Genomic DNA, 12,183 nt, shown 5'->3' with positions numbered 1-12,183 from the left:
ACTAGAAGATAGAACCCCAGTTGAACGGGCTTTTTATTCTTAGTCCTGTGACTTTCTTTCTTTCTTTTTTTTTTTTTTGTTTGAGATGGAGTCTCGCTCTGTCACCCAGGCTGGAGTGTAGAGGCATGATCTCAGCTCACTGTAACCTCCACCTCCCGGGTTCAAGCGGTTTTCCTGCCTCAGCCTCCTGAGTAGCTGGGATTACAGGTGCATGCCACAATGCCTGGCTAATTTTTCTATTTTTAGTGGAGACGGGGTTTCACCGTGTTGGCCAGGCGAGTCTCGAACTCCTGACCTTGTGATCCGCCTGCCACGGCCTCCCAAAGTGCTGGGATTACAGGCATAAGCCACCACGCCTGGCCCTGTCCTATGACTTTCAAGGAGGGACAGCCCTTGACATGTGGCCTGGCACATGTAATTTTTGTGCTGAATCAGTATCCCTGGACTATAGTCCTCTTTTCACCCTTCCACGTCCACTTTCTGCCCTGGGAGTTGATTTTTAGAGACTGTATCAGAGGGACTCAGGCCTGTGAGTTTCTAAACGGTATTGGCCAATCTGGGGGACTGATATTTGACAGTAAAACCTGTATTGGGGTGAACAGTGGCCCCTCCAAACTCCTGTCTCCTAGGGAGTTCAGAATGAGACCCTATGTGGAAATAGGGTCTTTGTAGATGCATTTGTTAAGATGAATGAGGGTGAGCCCTACATCCAATGACAGGCAGCCTTCTAAGAGACGAAGAAGAGACACAGACAGAGACACAGAGGAGAAGGTCACGTGGAGATGGAGGCAGAGACTGAGGTAAGATGGCCACAAGGCCAGGGACTCCTGGAGCCACAAGGGGCTGGGAGAGGCAAAGAGGAGCCTCCGCTAGAGCCTCTGGAAGCAACTGGATACAACTGTAGTGGACTGTACGGTGGTCCTCCTAAAAGATATGTCCATGTCCTCATCCCCAGAATCTGCGAATGGGAACTTATTTGGAAAAGGGGTCTTTGCAGATGTAATTGAGTTAAGAATCTCAAGATGAGGGCCAGGCGCGGTGGCTCACGCCTGTCATCCCAGCACTTTGGGAGGCTGAGGCAGGTGGATCACCTGAGGTCAGGAGTTTGAGACCAGCCTAGCCAACATGGCAAAACCCTGTCTCTACTAAAAGTACAAAAATTAGCTGGGTGTGGTGGCAGGCGCCTGTAGTCCCAGCTGCTTGGGAGCTGAGGCAGGAGAATTGCTTGAACCCAGGAGGTGGAGGTTGCTTTGAGCCAAGATCACATCACTGCACTCCAGCCTTGGCGACAGAGCGAGACTCCATCTCGAAACAATAACAACAACAGCAACAAATCAAGATGAGATCTTCATGGCATAGGGTGGACCCTCCACTCAATGACAGGTACCTTTGTAAGAGACAGAAGAGGAGACACAGACACAGAGGAGGCCAAATGGAGATGGAGGCAGAGACTGGAGAGATGTGGCCACGAGCCCAGGGATGCCTGGAGTCCCCAGGAGCTGGGAGAGGGAGAACGGATTTTCCTGCAGGGAGCTCATGTCTGTGTCCCACTATCTTCTTCTTATAAGACCACTGATTATATCAGATTAGGACCCACCGTAATGACCTCGTTTTATATTAATCACCTTTTTAAAGAACATATCTCCAAACACGGTGACACCCTGCAGTCCTGGGAGTTAGGATGTCAATTGATCAATTTAGAGGACAGAATTCAGCTCACAACAGTCTTTGCAGTTGAGGTCACTAGGGTGGGCCCTGATTTAGTGACTGCTGTGTGTATAACAAGAGGAGATGAAGACGGACACGGAGGAGAAGGCCAGGTGGAGATGGAGGCAGGGACTGGAGTGATGCGCCCACAAGCCCAGGGATGCGTGGAGCCCCCAGGAGCTGGGAGGAGCAGGGGGGATCCTCCCCTAGAGCCTCCAGAGGGAGCACAGCCCTGCCCACCCCTTGATCTCAGACTGCCGCTCTCCAGAACTGGGAGAGAATAAATTCCTGTTGTTTTGTTTTGTGTTTGAGACAGAGTCTTGCTCTGTTGTTCAGGCTGCAGTACAGTGGCGCAATCTCGGCTCAAGACAACCTCTGCCTCCTGGGTTCAAGTGATCCTCCTGCCTCAGCCTCCCAAGTAGCTGGGATGACAGGTGTGCACCACCACACCCGGCTACTTTTTGTATTTTTAGTAGAGACAGGTTTTGTCGTGTTGGCCAGGCTGGTCTCAAACTCCTGACCTCAGGTGATCCGCTCACCTCGGCCTCCCAGAGGGCTGGGGTGACAGGCGTGAGCCACTGTGCCCCGTCAGTCCCTGTTGTTTTATACCACTGTTTGTGGTCATTTGTTAAGCCACTCCCAGGAATCTCATTCACGCCCTCCAGTCTCCTCTGAGTCCCTCAGGCAGCAGCACACCCTCCAACGGCTGATCATGAGCCCAGGCTCCGCATGCCACCCAGCTCAGCTCTCTATGGCCCCGAGGCCCAGCACAGAAACTCCTGGCCACGGCCCTTCCCACCACTGCCTGCCTGGACACTGACTGATAGAATCCTGCCCTCCCTGTCATCTCAGGGATCCCTTCTCCTTCCCAGGGCTCTGTTCCTTCCTGCCTTGGCTCACACATCCCCTGGTGTGTGACAGATTTTATTTTTTCAATAGTTTTGGGGGTAAAGGTGGTTTTTGGTTACATGGATAAATTCTTTAGTGGTGATTTTTGAGACTAGTGTACCTGTCACCTGAACAATGTACACTGTATCCAGTATGTAGTTGTTGTTGTTTGTTTGTCTGTGTTTTGAAACTGAGTCTCACTCTGTTGCCCGGACTGGAGTGCAGTCACGTGATCTCAGCTTACTACAAACTCCACCTCCCAGGTTCTAGTGATTCTTCTGGCTCAGCCTCCCAAGTAGCTGGGACTACAGGCGCGTGCCACCACGCCCAGCTAATTTTTGGATTTTTAGTACAAATGAGGTTTCACCATGTTGGCCAGGCTGGTCTCGAACTCCTGACCTCAGATGATCCACCCGCCTCAGCCTCCCAAAGTGCTTGGATTACAGGCGTGAGTCACCATGCTTGGCCTGTTTCATGCCCCTTCCATCCTCACCCCCGAGTCCCCAAGTTCCATAATATTCTTGTGCATTTGCATTCTCATAGCTTAGCTCCTACTTACAGATGAGAACATACGATATTTGGTTTTCCATTCCTGAGTTACTTCACTTAGAATAATGGCCTCCAGGGCCAAGCGTGGTGGCTCACACCTGTAATGCCAGCACTTTGGGAGGCCAAGGTGGGCGGATCACCTGAGGTCGGGAGTTTGAGACCAGCCTGACCAACATGGAGAAACCCTGTCTGTACTAGAAATACAAAACAATTAGCTGGGTGTCGTGGCACATGCCTGTAATCCCAGCTACTCGGGAGACTGAGGCAGGAGAATCGCTTGAACCTGGGAGGCAGAGGTTGCAGTGAGCCAAGATTGCACCATTGCACTCCAGCCTGGGCGACAAGAGCAAAACTCCATCTCAAAAATAAATAAATAAATAAACAAATAAAATAATAATGGCCTCCAGCTTCATCCAAGTTGTTGCAAAAGACATTATTCCATTCCTTTTTATGGCTGAGTAGTATTCCATGGTGTATGTATACCACATTTTGTTTATGCACGTATTGGTTGATGGGCACTTAGATTGCTTCCCTATCTTTGCAGTTGTGGATTGTGCTGCTATAAATGTGTGTGCAAGTGTCTTTTTCCTACAATGACTTTTTTCCCCCACTGAGTAAATACCCAGTAGTGAGACGGCTTCCCCGAAAGGTAGTTCTACTCTTAGTTCTTCAAGGAGTCTCCACACGGTTTTTCATAGTGGTTGTGCTAGTTTACATTCCCGCCAGCGTGGAAAAGTGTTCCGTAGGATGGTTTTGATGGGGCCATTTTACATCTACCCCGGTTTGTTTGGCCCAATAAACAAACCAGAACGAATCCCTCAAAATAACCCAAGGGAATCTAAATTCTTCTTCCTTCTCATGAATTCCTGGAACTTTCACACAGCTTTTTGTTTTTGTTTTTTGTTGTTGTTGTTTGTGTGTTTGTTTTTGAGATGGAGTCTTGCTCCATCGCCCAGGCTGGAATGCAATGGCATGATCTCAGCTCACTGCAACCTCCACCTCCTGGGTTCAAGCAATTCTTCCTGCCTCAGCCTCCCAAGTAGCTGGGATTACAGGCACCCGCCACCACATCTGGCTAATTTTTGTATTTTTAGTAGAGACGGGGTTTCACTGTGTTGGCCAGGCTGGTCTCAAACTCATGACTTCAGGTGATCCACCCACCTTGGCCTCCCAAAGTGCTGGGATGACAGGCATGAGCCACCATGCCCAGCCCTAGCACAGCTTTTTATCACTATGTGTGCATGGAGCAACAAGACCCTTCAGCATTGACCTACAAGCACTCCTTCAGCCCTCAACTGGAAGATGTTGCAACATGACTCTGTGAAACAATTGCTGGGTTTTCTCCCAGAATCCAGCATAGAGCTGACCATTCATAAATATTTCTGGATTGGCTGATAAATATTCCTCTGTAATGCTTTGTGTATATTGGAGTTGATGAAGATGTGTTGACTTAAAGCTATTAAACTTGTGACAACCGATTGATGTCTGTAGTCTTGTTATCAGAAGTGCACCGGTGTTGGTGACCCGGCTTTGATATTGCACTCCAATCCTAATAGAAAATGAAGCTGGGTTAAGGGCACATGAAACTCTAGGTGGGGGTCTTGCGTCCTTGCATCTTCCTTAGACTCTTTAATTACCTCAAAAGGAAATTTAAAGAAAAAATATAAAATTACAATTTGTAAACATGCAGAAAACGAATTTGGAAAAATGGTACATTTTACCATGTCTTGTTATATTTCAAAATCTAAATTTGCTTGGATGTCATGAAATAATCCTGTCTGGAACCAAAAACTTTCCCATCTTTATTTTTTATTTATTTATTTTTGAGATGGAGTCTCACTGTGTCAGCTGGGCTGGAGTGCAGTGGTGCGATCACAGCTCACTGCAACCTCTGCCTCCCAGGTTCAAGCGATTCTCCTGCTTCAGCCTCCCAAGTGGCTGGGATGACAGGCACCTGCTACCACCCCCGGCTAATTTTTGTATTTTTAGTAGAGATGGGGTTTCACCATGTTGGCCAGGCTGGTCTTGAACTCCTGACCTCAAATGACCCACCTGTCTCGCCCTCCCAAAGTGCTGGGATTTTAGGTGTGAGCCACCACACCCAGCCCCGTGTTTATCTTTGAAGTTGACTTAACATCATTCCCTGTTAAGGAGAGGTAGTTTTATTACATTGAGCAACAAATCTGTTGGCTTCTTTGAAATCAGGCTTAAGCATTAACTAGAACCCATGATGGGGTTAAAGTGATGGATGCATAAACACACACACTTACACAGACATGCACGCACACCTGCACACACACATCAATTAAAATTCAGTTCACTGGTTTGCTGGTGACAAGAACCTGCAAACAGAATGTGCAGGTGTACTGATGTGACCTTGGAAGAGAGATAAAGGTTCAAAGACGAGCTCTTTTAATTTCAAGATATGAATCAACTGCCTTGGATTCATTTCCTTGTGTTTTTTTAATATTAGGGATGTCAATGACTTCCTCATAAGATTATCAGGAGAGCTAGATGGCATAAAGTGTATTATACATGTGATGCTTCTTACTGCCTGTTTCAGGTTCTAGTGCAATAGAATATTAGGGATGTCAATAGCTTCTCATAAGATGATGAGGAGACATAGATGGCATAAAGCGTATTATAAATGTGGTGGTTCTTACTGCCTGCTTCAGGTTTTAGTGCAATAAAATATGAGAAATACATGGCTTATAATTCAAGCATATTAATGTGGTCCTGTTGGATTTTTGCTGCCCATATATGGCCAACCAAGACCGAACAAAGGATATTCTTTAAATGTTGGAAGAATCTGCAAACCACAGACTAGCCAGTTTGGCGCGAATCACCAGAAGATGATTAAGCATGGAAATCAAAGCCAGAGAAACAGTTTATGGTCATGAACTGAACATGTGTGTGTACCTCCCCTTTCTCCAACCCCAAAAAGGATGGCAAAGCCCTTGAGGATGCTTTATCTTGTGTCCCTCAAGGTGCCTAGCAAAGCGTTGAAAACTCGGCAAATTCTCAGTAATGTCTGTGTTGGAATGGGGATGTGGGGATGTTGAGAAGCTCGTTAGGGAAACAGTGATTAACTTTTGCAGCGTGACAAACCACTCCGAAACGTGGTGCTTTAAAACAACACCCATTTAGTTCATTCCCGATTCTGCGGCTCAGCTATTTGGGTTTGGCTCAGCGAGGCAGCTCTGGGGTCAGCTGGATTCGCTTATGAGTCAGTGCTCAGCTGCCGGGTGGCCAGGAGCAGGCTGGTTTCGATGACTCAGCTGGGGCAGCTTGGTTTAGCTCCAAGTGGTCTCTCAGCCTTCACTGAGGCAGCTCAGGCTTATGGATTTGGCAGCCAGGAAGGCTTCCAAGCCAGGGAGCTAAGGCGTGAACAGCCTCTAAAAGCTCAAGTGCAGAAATTTTTAAAAAATACTTATTTATTTGTTTTTAGAGACAAGATCTCACTCTGTCACCCGGGCTGGAGTGCAGAGGCACGATCATACCTCACCGTAACTTTGAAGTCCTAGGCTCAAGTGATCATCCCACCTCAGCCTCCCAAGTAACTGAGACTCCAGGTGTGCACCACTATGTCCTGCTAATTTTTGTTGTTGTTGTTGTTAGATAGGGTGTCATGGTGTTGCCCAGGTTGGTCCCAAACTTCTGGCCACAAGAGATCCTCCCCCTTAGACTCCACAAATGCTGGGTTTACAGGAGTGAACCACTGAGAGCACAATAATGTTGATCTGTTTTCACTGTATTCCATGCAGGGATTACAATTCGAGATGAGATCTGAGTGGGAGCAGAGAGCCAAACCATATCAACTCGGTAAGGCATACAAGGTTCATCCCCACCTGATCCCAGACTACCTACCCACCCTCACCTCCCAATTCTCCTCCTACTCATTAAGGTCATAATTTTTTCCCTCAGTGTCTGTGTTTTTGCTCATGTATGTATGCTCTCTGGAATGGATGCCTGTACATTTTCTATCTGGAAGACTCCTACACATGCTACACAACCCAGCTTAAATGCAATCTCATTTGCGAAACATTTCTCAACCAGCATGGCCTCCGTTTTTCTCCTTTTTCCTGGCACAGCACTCTGTGTCCATCATCTATAGACTATATCACGTTGTGTGAGATAAATTGTTATTTTTGGTGGTGTCGTTGTTGTGCTGTTCTGTTTTCTTTTTTGCTCTCCCTCAATAGAACAATTGGGCTATTTGATGAAAGAAAAAGGACTTACCTTGGCATGCTTTGCATGTAGGAGACAATCTGTAACACTCTATTTGCTAAGTCAATGTTTATTGGATAAATACACATAATTTTCACATGTTATTACATTACAGTGCTTAAATGTGCTTGCGTTAGCTCTGTAGCTACAATGATGCACATATTGTTGTTGGAAGAGATTATATTTTTCATAAATGGCCACAGCAATATTTCTGTCCCACACTCTCTTCCAGAACCTTGGCGCTTCCCATCAGGAGTGGGAATCTCATTCCTCTTTCCTTGAAATTGGGTGGATATTTGTGGCTGCTTTTGTGCAGAAGTGATGCCACGTGACTTCAGAAACCAGGTTGTAAATGTGCTGTAACTGTCACCTCACTTTGCCTCTCTCCTTCCCTGTATTCACTTTTGGGATCCAGCCAATATGCTGTGAAGAAGCCCAAGCCGTGCAGAGAGGCCATGGGTGGGTGTTCCTGGTGACGGCCACACCAAATACCTAAGCCAGGGCCAATTTCCTGAGCCCACAGTCTATGCAGGTGCACCTGTGCTCAGAAGGGGACCCCATGCTTGGATGAATACTCTGTTTCTGTCATCCGGAAATTCTTAATAAAGTTTGGGCAAGAGACTTCATGTTTTCATTCTGCATTCAGCCCTACAAATCCTGTACCTGGTCCTAGCCTTTTTCAACAGCCAGCCTCAAGCATCAGAAACGTGGATGAGCAAAGCTTCTGTGATTTAGCCCCAGCCTTCTAATTCAGCAGAAGAGTCACCCATGCTGAGATCTGTCCACACTGCAGATTTATGAAGAAAATACATGCAGTGGCTCTTTTTCTTTTTCTTTTTTTTGTGATGGAGTCTCACTCTGTTGCCCAGGCTGGAATACAGTGGCAGGATCTCGGCTCACCACAACCTCCGCCTCCCAGGTTCAAGCAATTCTCCTGCCTCAGCCTCCCGAGGAGCTGGGACCACAGGCATGCATGCACCACCATGTCCAGCTAATATTTTTAGTAGAGATGCAGTTTCACTATATTGGCCAGGCTGGTCTCAAACTCCTGACCTCGTGATCTGCCCACCTTGGCCTCCCAAAGTGTTGGGATTACAGGCGTCAGCCACTGCACCTGGCTGCAGTGACTCTTTTAAACCAGTACATTTTGGGATAACTAGTTATACATAATAACTGAAACAATCAGGCATTTTAGAATTCATATGTAAGCTAACTTTTACCATGTAGCATTCTCACACATTTGTGTAAGTGTTTGTGTGTGTGTGTGTGCGCGCAAAAGAAAAGAGATAAGGAGCTTTGTTATTGCATAGTGTTTTGTGGTCCGCTCACTTTTGCCTTGCCTGCATTCAGTTGAGCAATTAAGAATCTAAAGTACCCAGTCTGTACATTGGGCTGTCTGCCAGGGACCGTGTTAAAAACAAAGCTGAGCCTGCTCCTAGCTTGTTGGAAAACTCAGATAAACACAAATTAACAGACACAAATTCCAACAGCTCTCCTGTCACATTCTATGTTTGGGAACACCCTAGGGTAGCTTTCCCAGATTCAGCACTGGGACCATCATAGTCAACACTTGTCATGATCAAGACTCAACCTTAGGTCTTGGATACAGTCCTAACGTTCCACTGGCTCTAACCCACAAGGTTGTTTATCCATCTAAGCAGACTTAGGGGTAAACAGGATTCCTGCTTCAAAGACAGGATTCTGGGCAGTTGATTCTTTCTTGACTCTAAGTCAAACTAAATGCAAGCATAAGCTTCATCAACAAAGTAGTTGTTTGTATATTATGCAACTTCCCTAATGCCTTTTAATTTCTTCCGAAGACTCAGCCAATGCTACAGGTAAGACAATTAAAAAGACACACAGACATAGGATCACACATCAAGTTTGTGCCAAATTAAATTACTGTTTTAAAAATGATTTGCACCACTGATGGGCAAAAACCATAAAATTTCCAATGTATGAACTCTGGGATACAAGACACTCTTTATCTTTGACCACTGTGAACACTCTGAGGAAGATTCCTGTGGTTTTGAGGCAGTCACAAGGCAACGTGCTGCAAATGGCCCGGACTCAGAAGCAAAGGGCTCTTGATTTTAATCCCAGCCCACCACTGACAAGCTCAATGGCCCTGGGATGTTTCCTCATCAGCAGAGGTGGGCTAATGAATCCAGAGCCCCTGATTCACAGTTGTTCCTCAATGAATGAACACATAGAAAGTTATACGACAATACAAAAATATCAGGTAGAAATTTACTTGTTTGTAAGTCTATCAATCCATCCGTCCACTCACCCGTCTGTCTATTCATCCATCTATTTTTCTAGCCACCCATCCATCCGTCTATCCATGCACCTATTTATCCATCCATCCAATTATCCATCCATCTATCCGGATAACATATCCATCTGTGCACCATCTGTGCACCCACCCATCCATCCATTCATGGATACAACCATTCATCTACACATCCACCCACCTATTCACCAAACTATTCATCTGTCCATCCATCCATCCATCCATCCATCCATCCATCCATCCATCCATCCCTCCATCTATCCATCCCTCTCTCCCTCCCTCCCTGCATACACCCACTCACTTGTCCATCCATCCACTCATCCATTCAACCACCCATCTACCCATCTGTCTCTCCATCCATCCATCTACCCATCCATCCATCCATCTACCCATTCATCCATCCATCCATTTATTCATCCATACATACATTCAGTCACCCATTCACCAAACCCTTATCTATCATCCATCCATCCATCCATGTATACACCCACCCTTTCATCCATCCATTCACCCACCTACCCATGTGTTTATCCATTCATTCATCCACCCACACATCCACCTACCCATTCATCCAACCCTCCATCTATTCACCCATCCACCTATCCACCCACCCATCCATCCATCCACTCACCCACCCATTTGTCCATGCTTTCATTCATCCACCCATTTATTTATTCATCTACCCATTTATCTCTCAATCAATCCATGCATCCAGATGGCTGTCCATTTATCCATACATCCACAACTCCCATTCATCCACCCATCTGTACATCCATCTTCCCACTGACTCATGAGACTTCATTTGAGTGTCTATAGCCGACATTGCGTGTGGCTCAGACACCTCTTAACTGCCTTGGTTGCCCACAAGTACCTCACAGGAGGTCTCTACTATAAATTTTGCTCAGCCCCTGGCAATGGAGGCCAGAAATAAAAAAAAAAAAAAGTTATTTAAATAACACTGAAACAAACCTGACTTTTTGAACGGTAAGATTAAAAACGTACTCCTCTGTCTGTAGTGAGGTCAGGATAGTTGGTTTGGGCCTGGCACGGCCATCTTGCAGTGTCACCAACCACCCTGGTACCTTTGCTCCATATATTCTGTCATTCTTGGAATAGGACCTCTACCCTCTAGAGGACTTCCTGCTCTAAGCTAGCTGCTGGAACTCCAGACATCACATCATTATTCCAGGCAGGCCCGGCATGATGCAGAGAAAGTGAAAAGTGGGCTTGTTGGCCACCAGTCCCCCTCTTTTTTTTTTTTTGAGACGGAGTCTTGCTCTGTCGCCCAAGCTGGAGTGTAGTGGCCAGATCTAAGCTCACTGCAAGCTCCGCCTCCTGGGTTTTACACCATTCTCCTGCCTCAGCCTCCCGAGTAGCTGGGACTATAGGCACGCGTCACCACGTCCGGCTAGGGTTTTTTTTGTTTTTTGTTTTTTGTTTTGTATTTTTTAGTAGAGACAGGGTTTCACCATGTTAGCCAGGATGGTCTCGATCTCCTGACCTCGTGATCCGCCTGTCTCGGCCTCCCAAAGTGCTGGGATTACAGGCTTGAGCCACTGCGCCCGGCCATAGTCCCCCTCTTAAGGGACTCCTCGGAAGTTTCACCCAAAAACTTTGGTTTACATTGATTTTATTAACTAGAACATAGATTTTTGGTTACACCTAACTGCAAAGGAGAATGAGGATATCGTCTTCCAGCCATCACATTGCCAAAATCAGTAAATTCAAGGTCCCTTAATATAAAGGAAGAAAGAAAGGATATGGGATAAGCAACTGGAGTCTCACACATGCATGAGAAATGGATGGACGGACAGTGGACAGGGGCGTGTATGTAAATACTATATTAGTCTTCTCAGGCTGCCATAATAAAATAGCATAGACTGGGTACTTAAACAATAGGAATTTATTTTCTCACGGTTCTGGAGACTGGGAAGTCCAAGATCAAGGAGCTGGTTGGTTCAGTTCCTGGTGAGGGCTGTCTTCTTGGTTTGCTGTGTTCTCACATGGCGGAGAGACAGAGCAGGCAGGTCCTCCGGTATTTCTTCTCATAAAGGCGCTAACTTTACTGCCTAGGGTCCTAACTTTCTGATTTCATTTCACCTTAATTATTTCCTTGCTGCAAGTACAGACACATGGGGAACAGAACGTCAACACAGGAATTTGGAGAGCAGACACCACCCTGCTCATGGCACGTGTAAGCATGCATACTGAATGTGTGTGTGCGTGTGTGTGCATGGGTATCTGTATGGAAAGATAGGAAACCTCATTCATAGCACATATACGCATGCATACTGTGTGTGTGCATGGGTGTCTGTATAGAAAGAGAGGAAACCTCATTATCTAAATGCCTAGCCTTTTGGGTGAGCTGAGTTTTGTTGTGTGTGCATTCAATTGAGTAATTTAGCTTCTCAAAGGCTGCCTCTCTTTGTTGGGCTCTCTGCCAGGTGCTGAGGTACAAACAAAGATGTGACTGCTCCACAGCTTATTGGGAGGCTCAGATAAACACGAATAAATCTAAA

Source organism: Chlorocebus sabaeus, chromosome X (assembly GCF_047675955.1).
Source record: "Chlorocebus sabaeus isolate Y175 chromosome X, mChlSab1.0.hap1, whole genome shotgun sequence".
Lineage (NCBI taxonomy): Eukaryota > Metazoa > Chordata > Mammalia > Primates > Cercopithecidae > Chlorocebus > Chlorocebus sabaeus.
Note: the sequence above shows the minus strand (reverse complement) of the source record.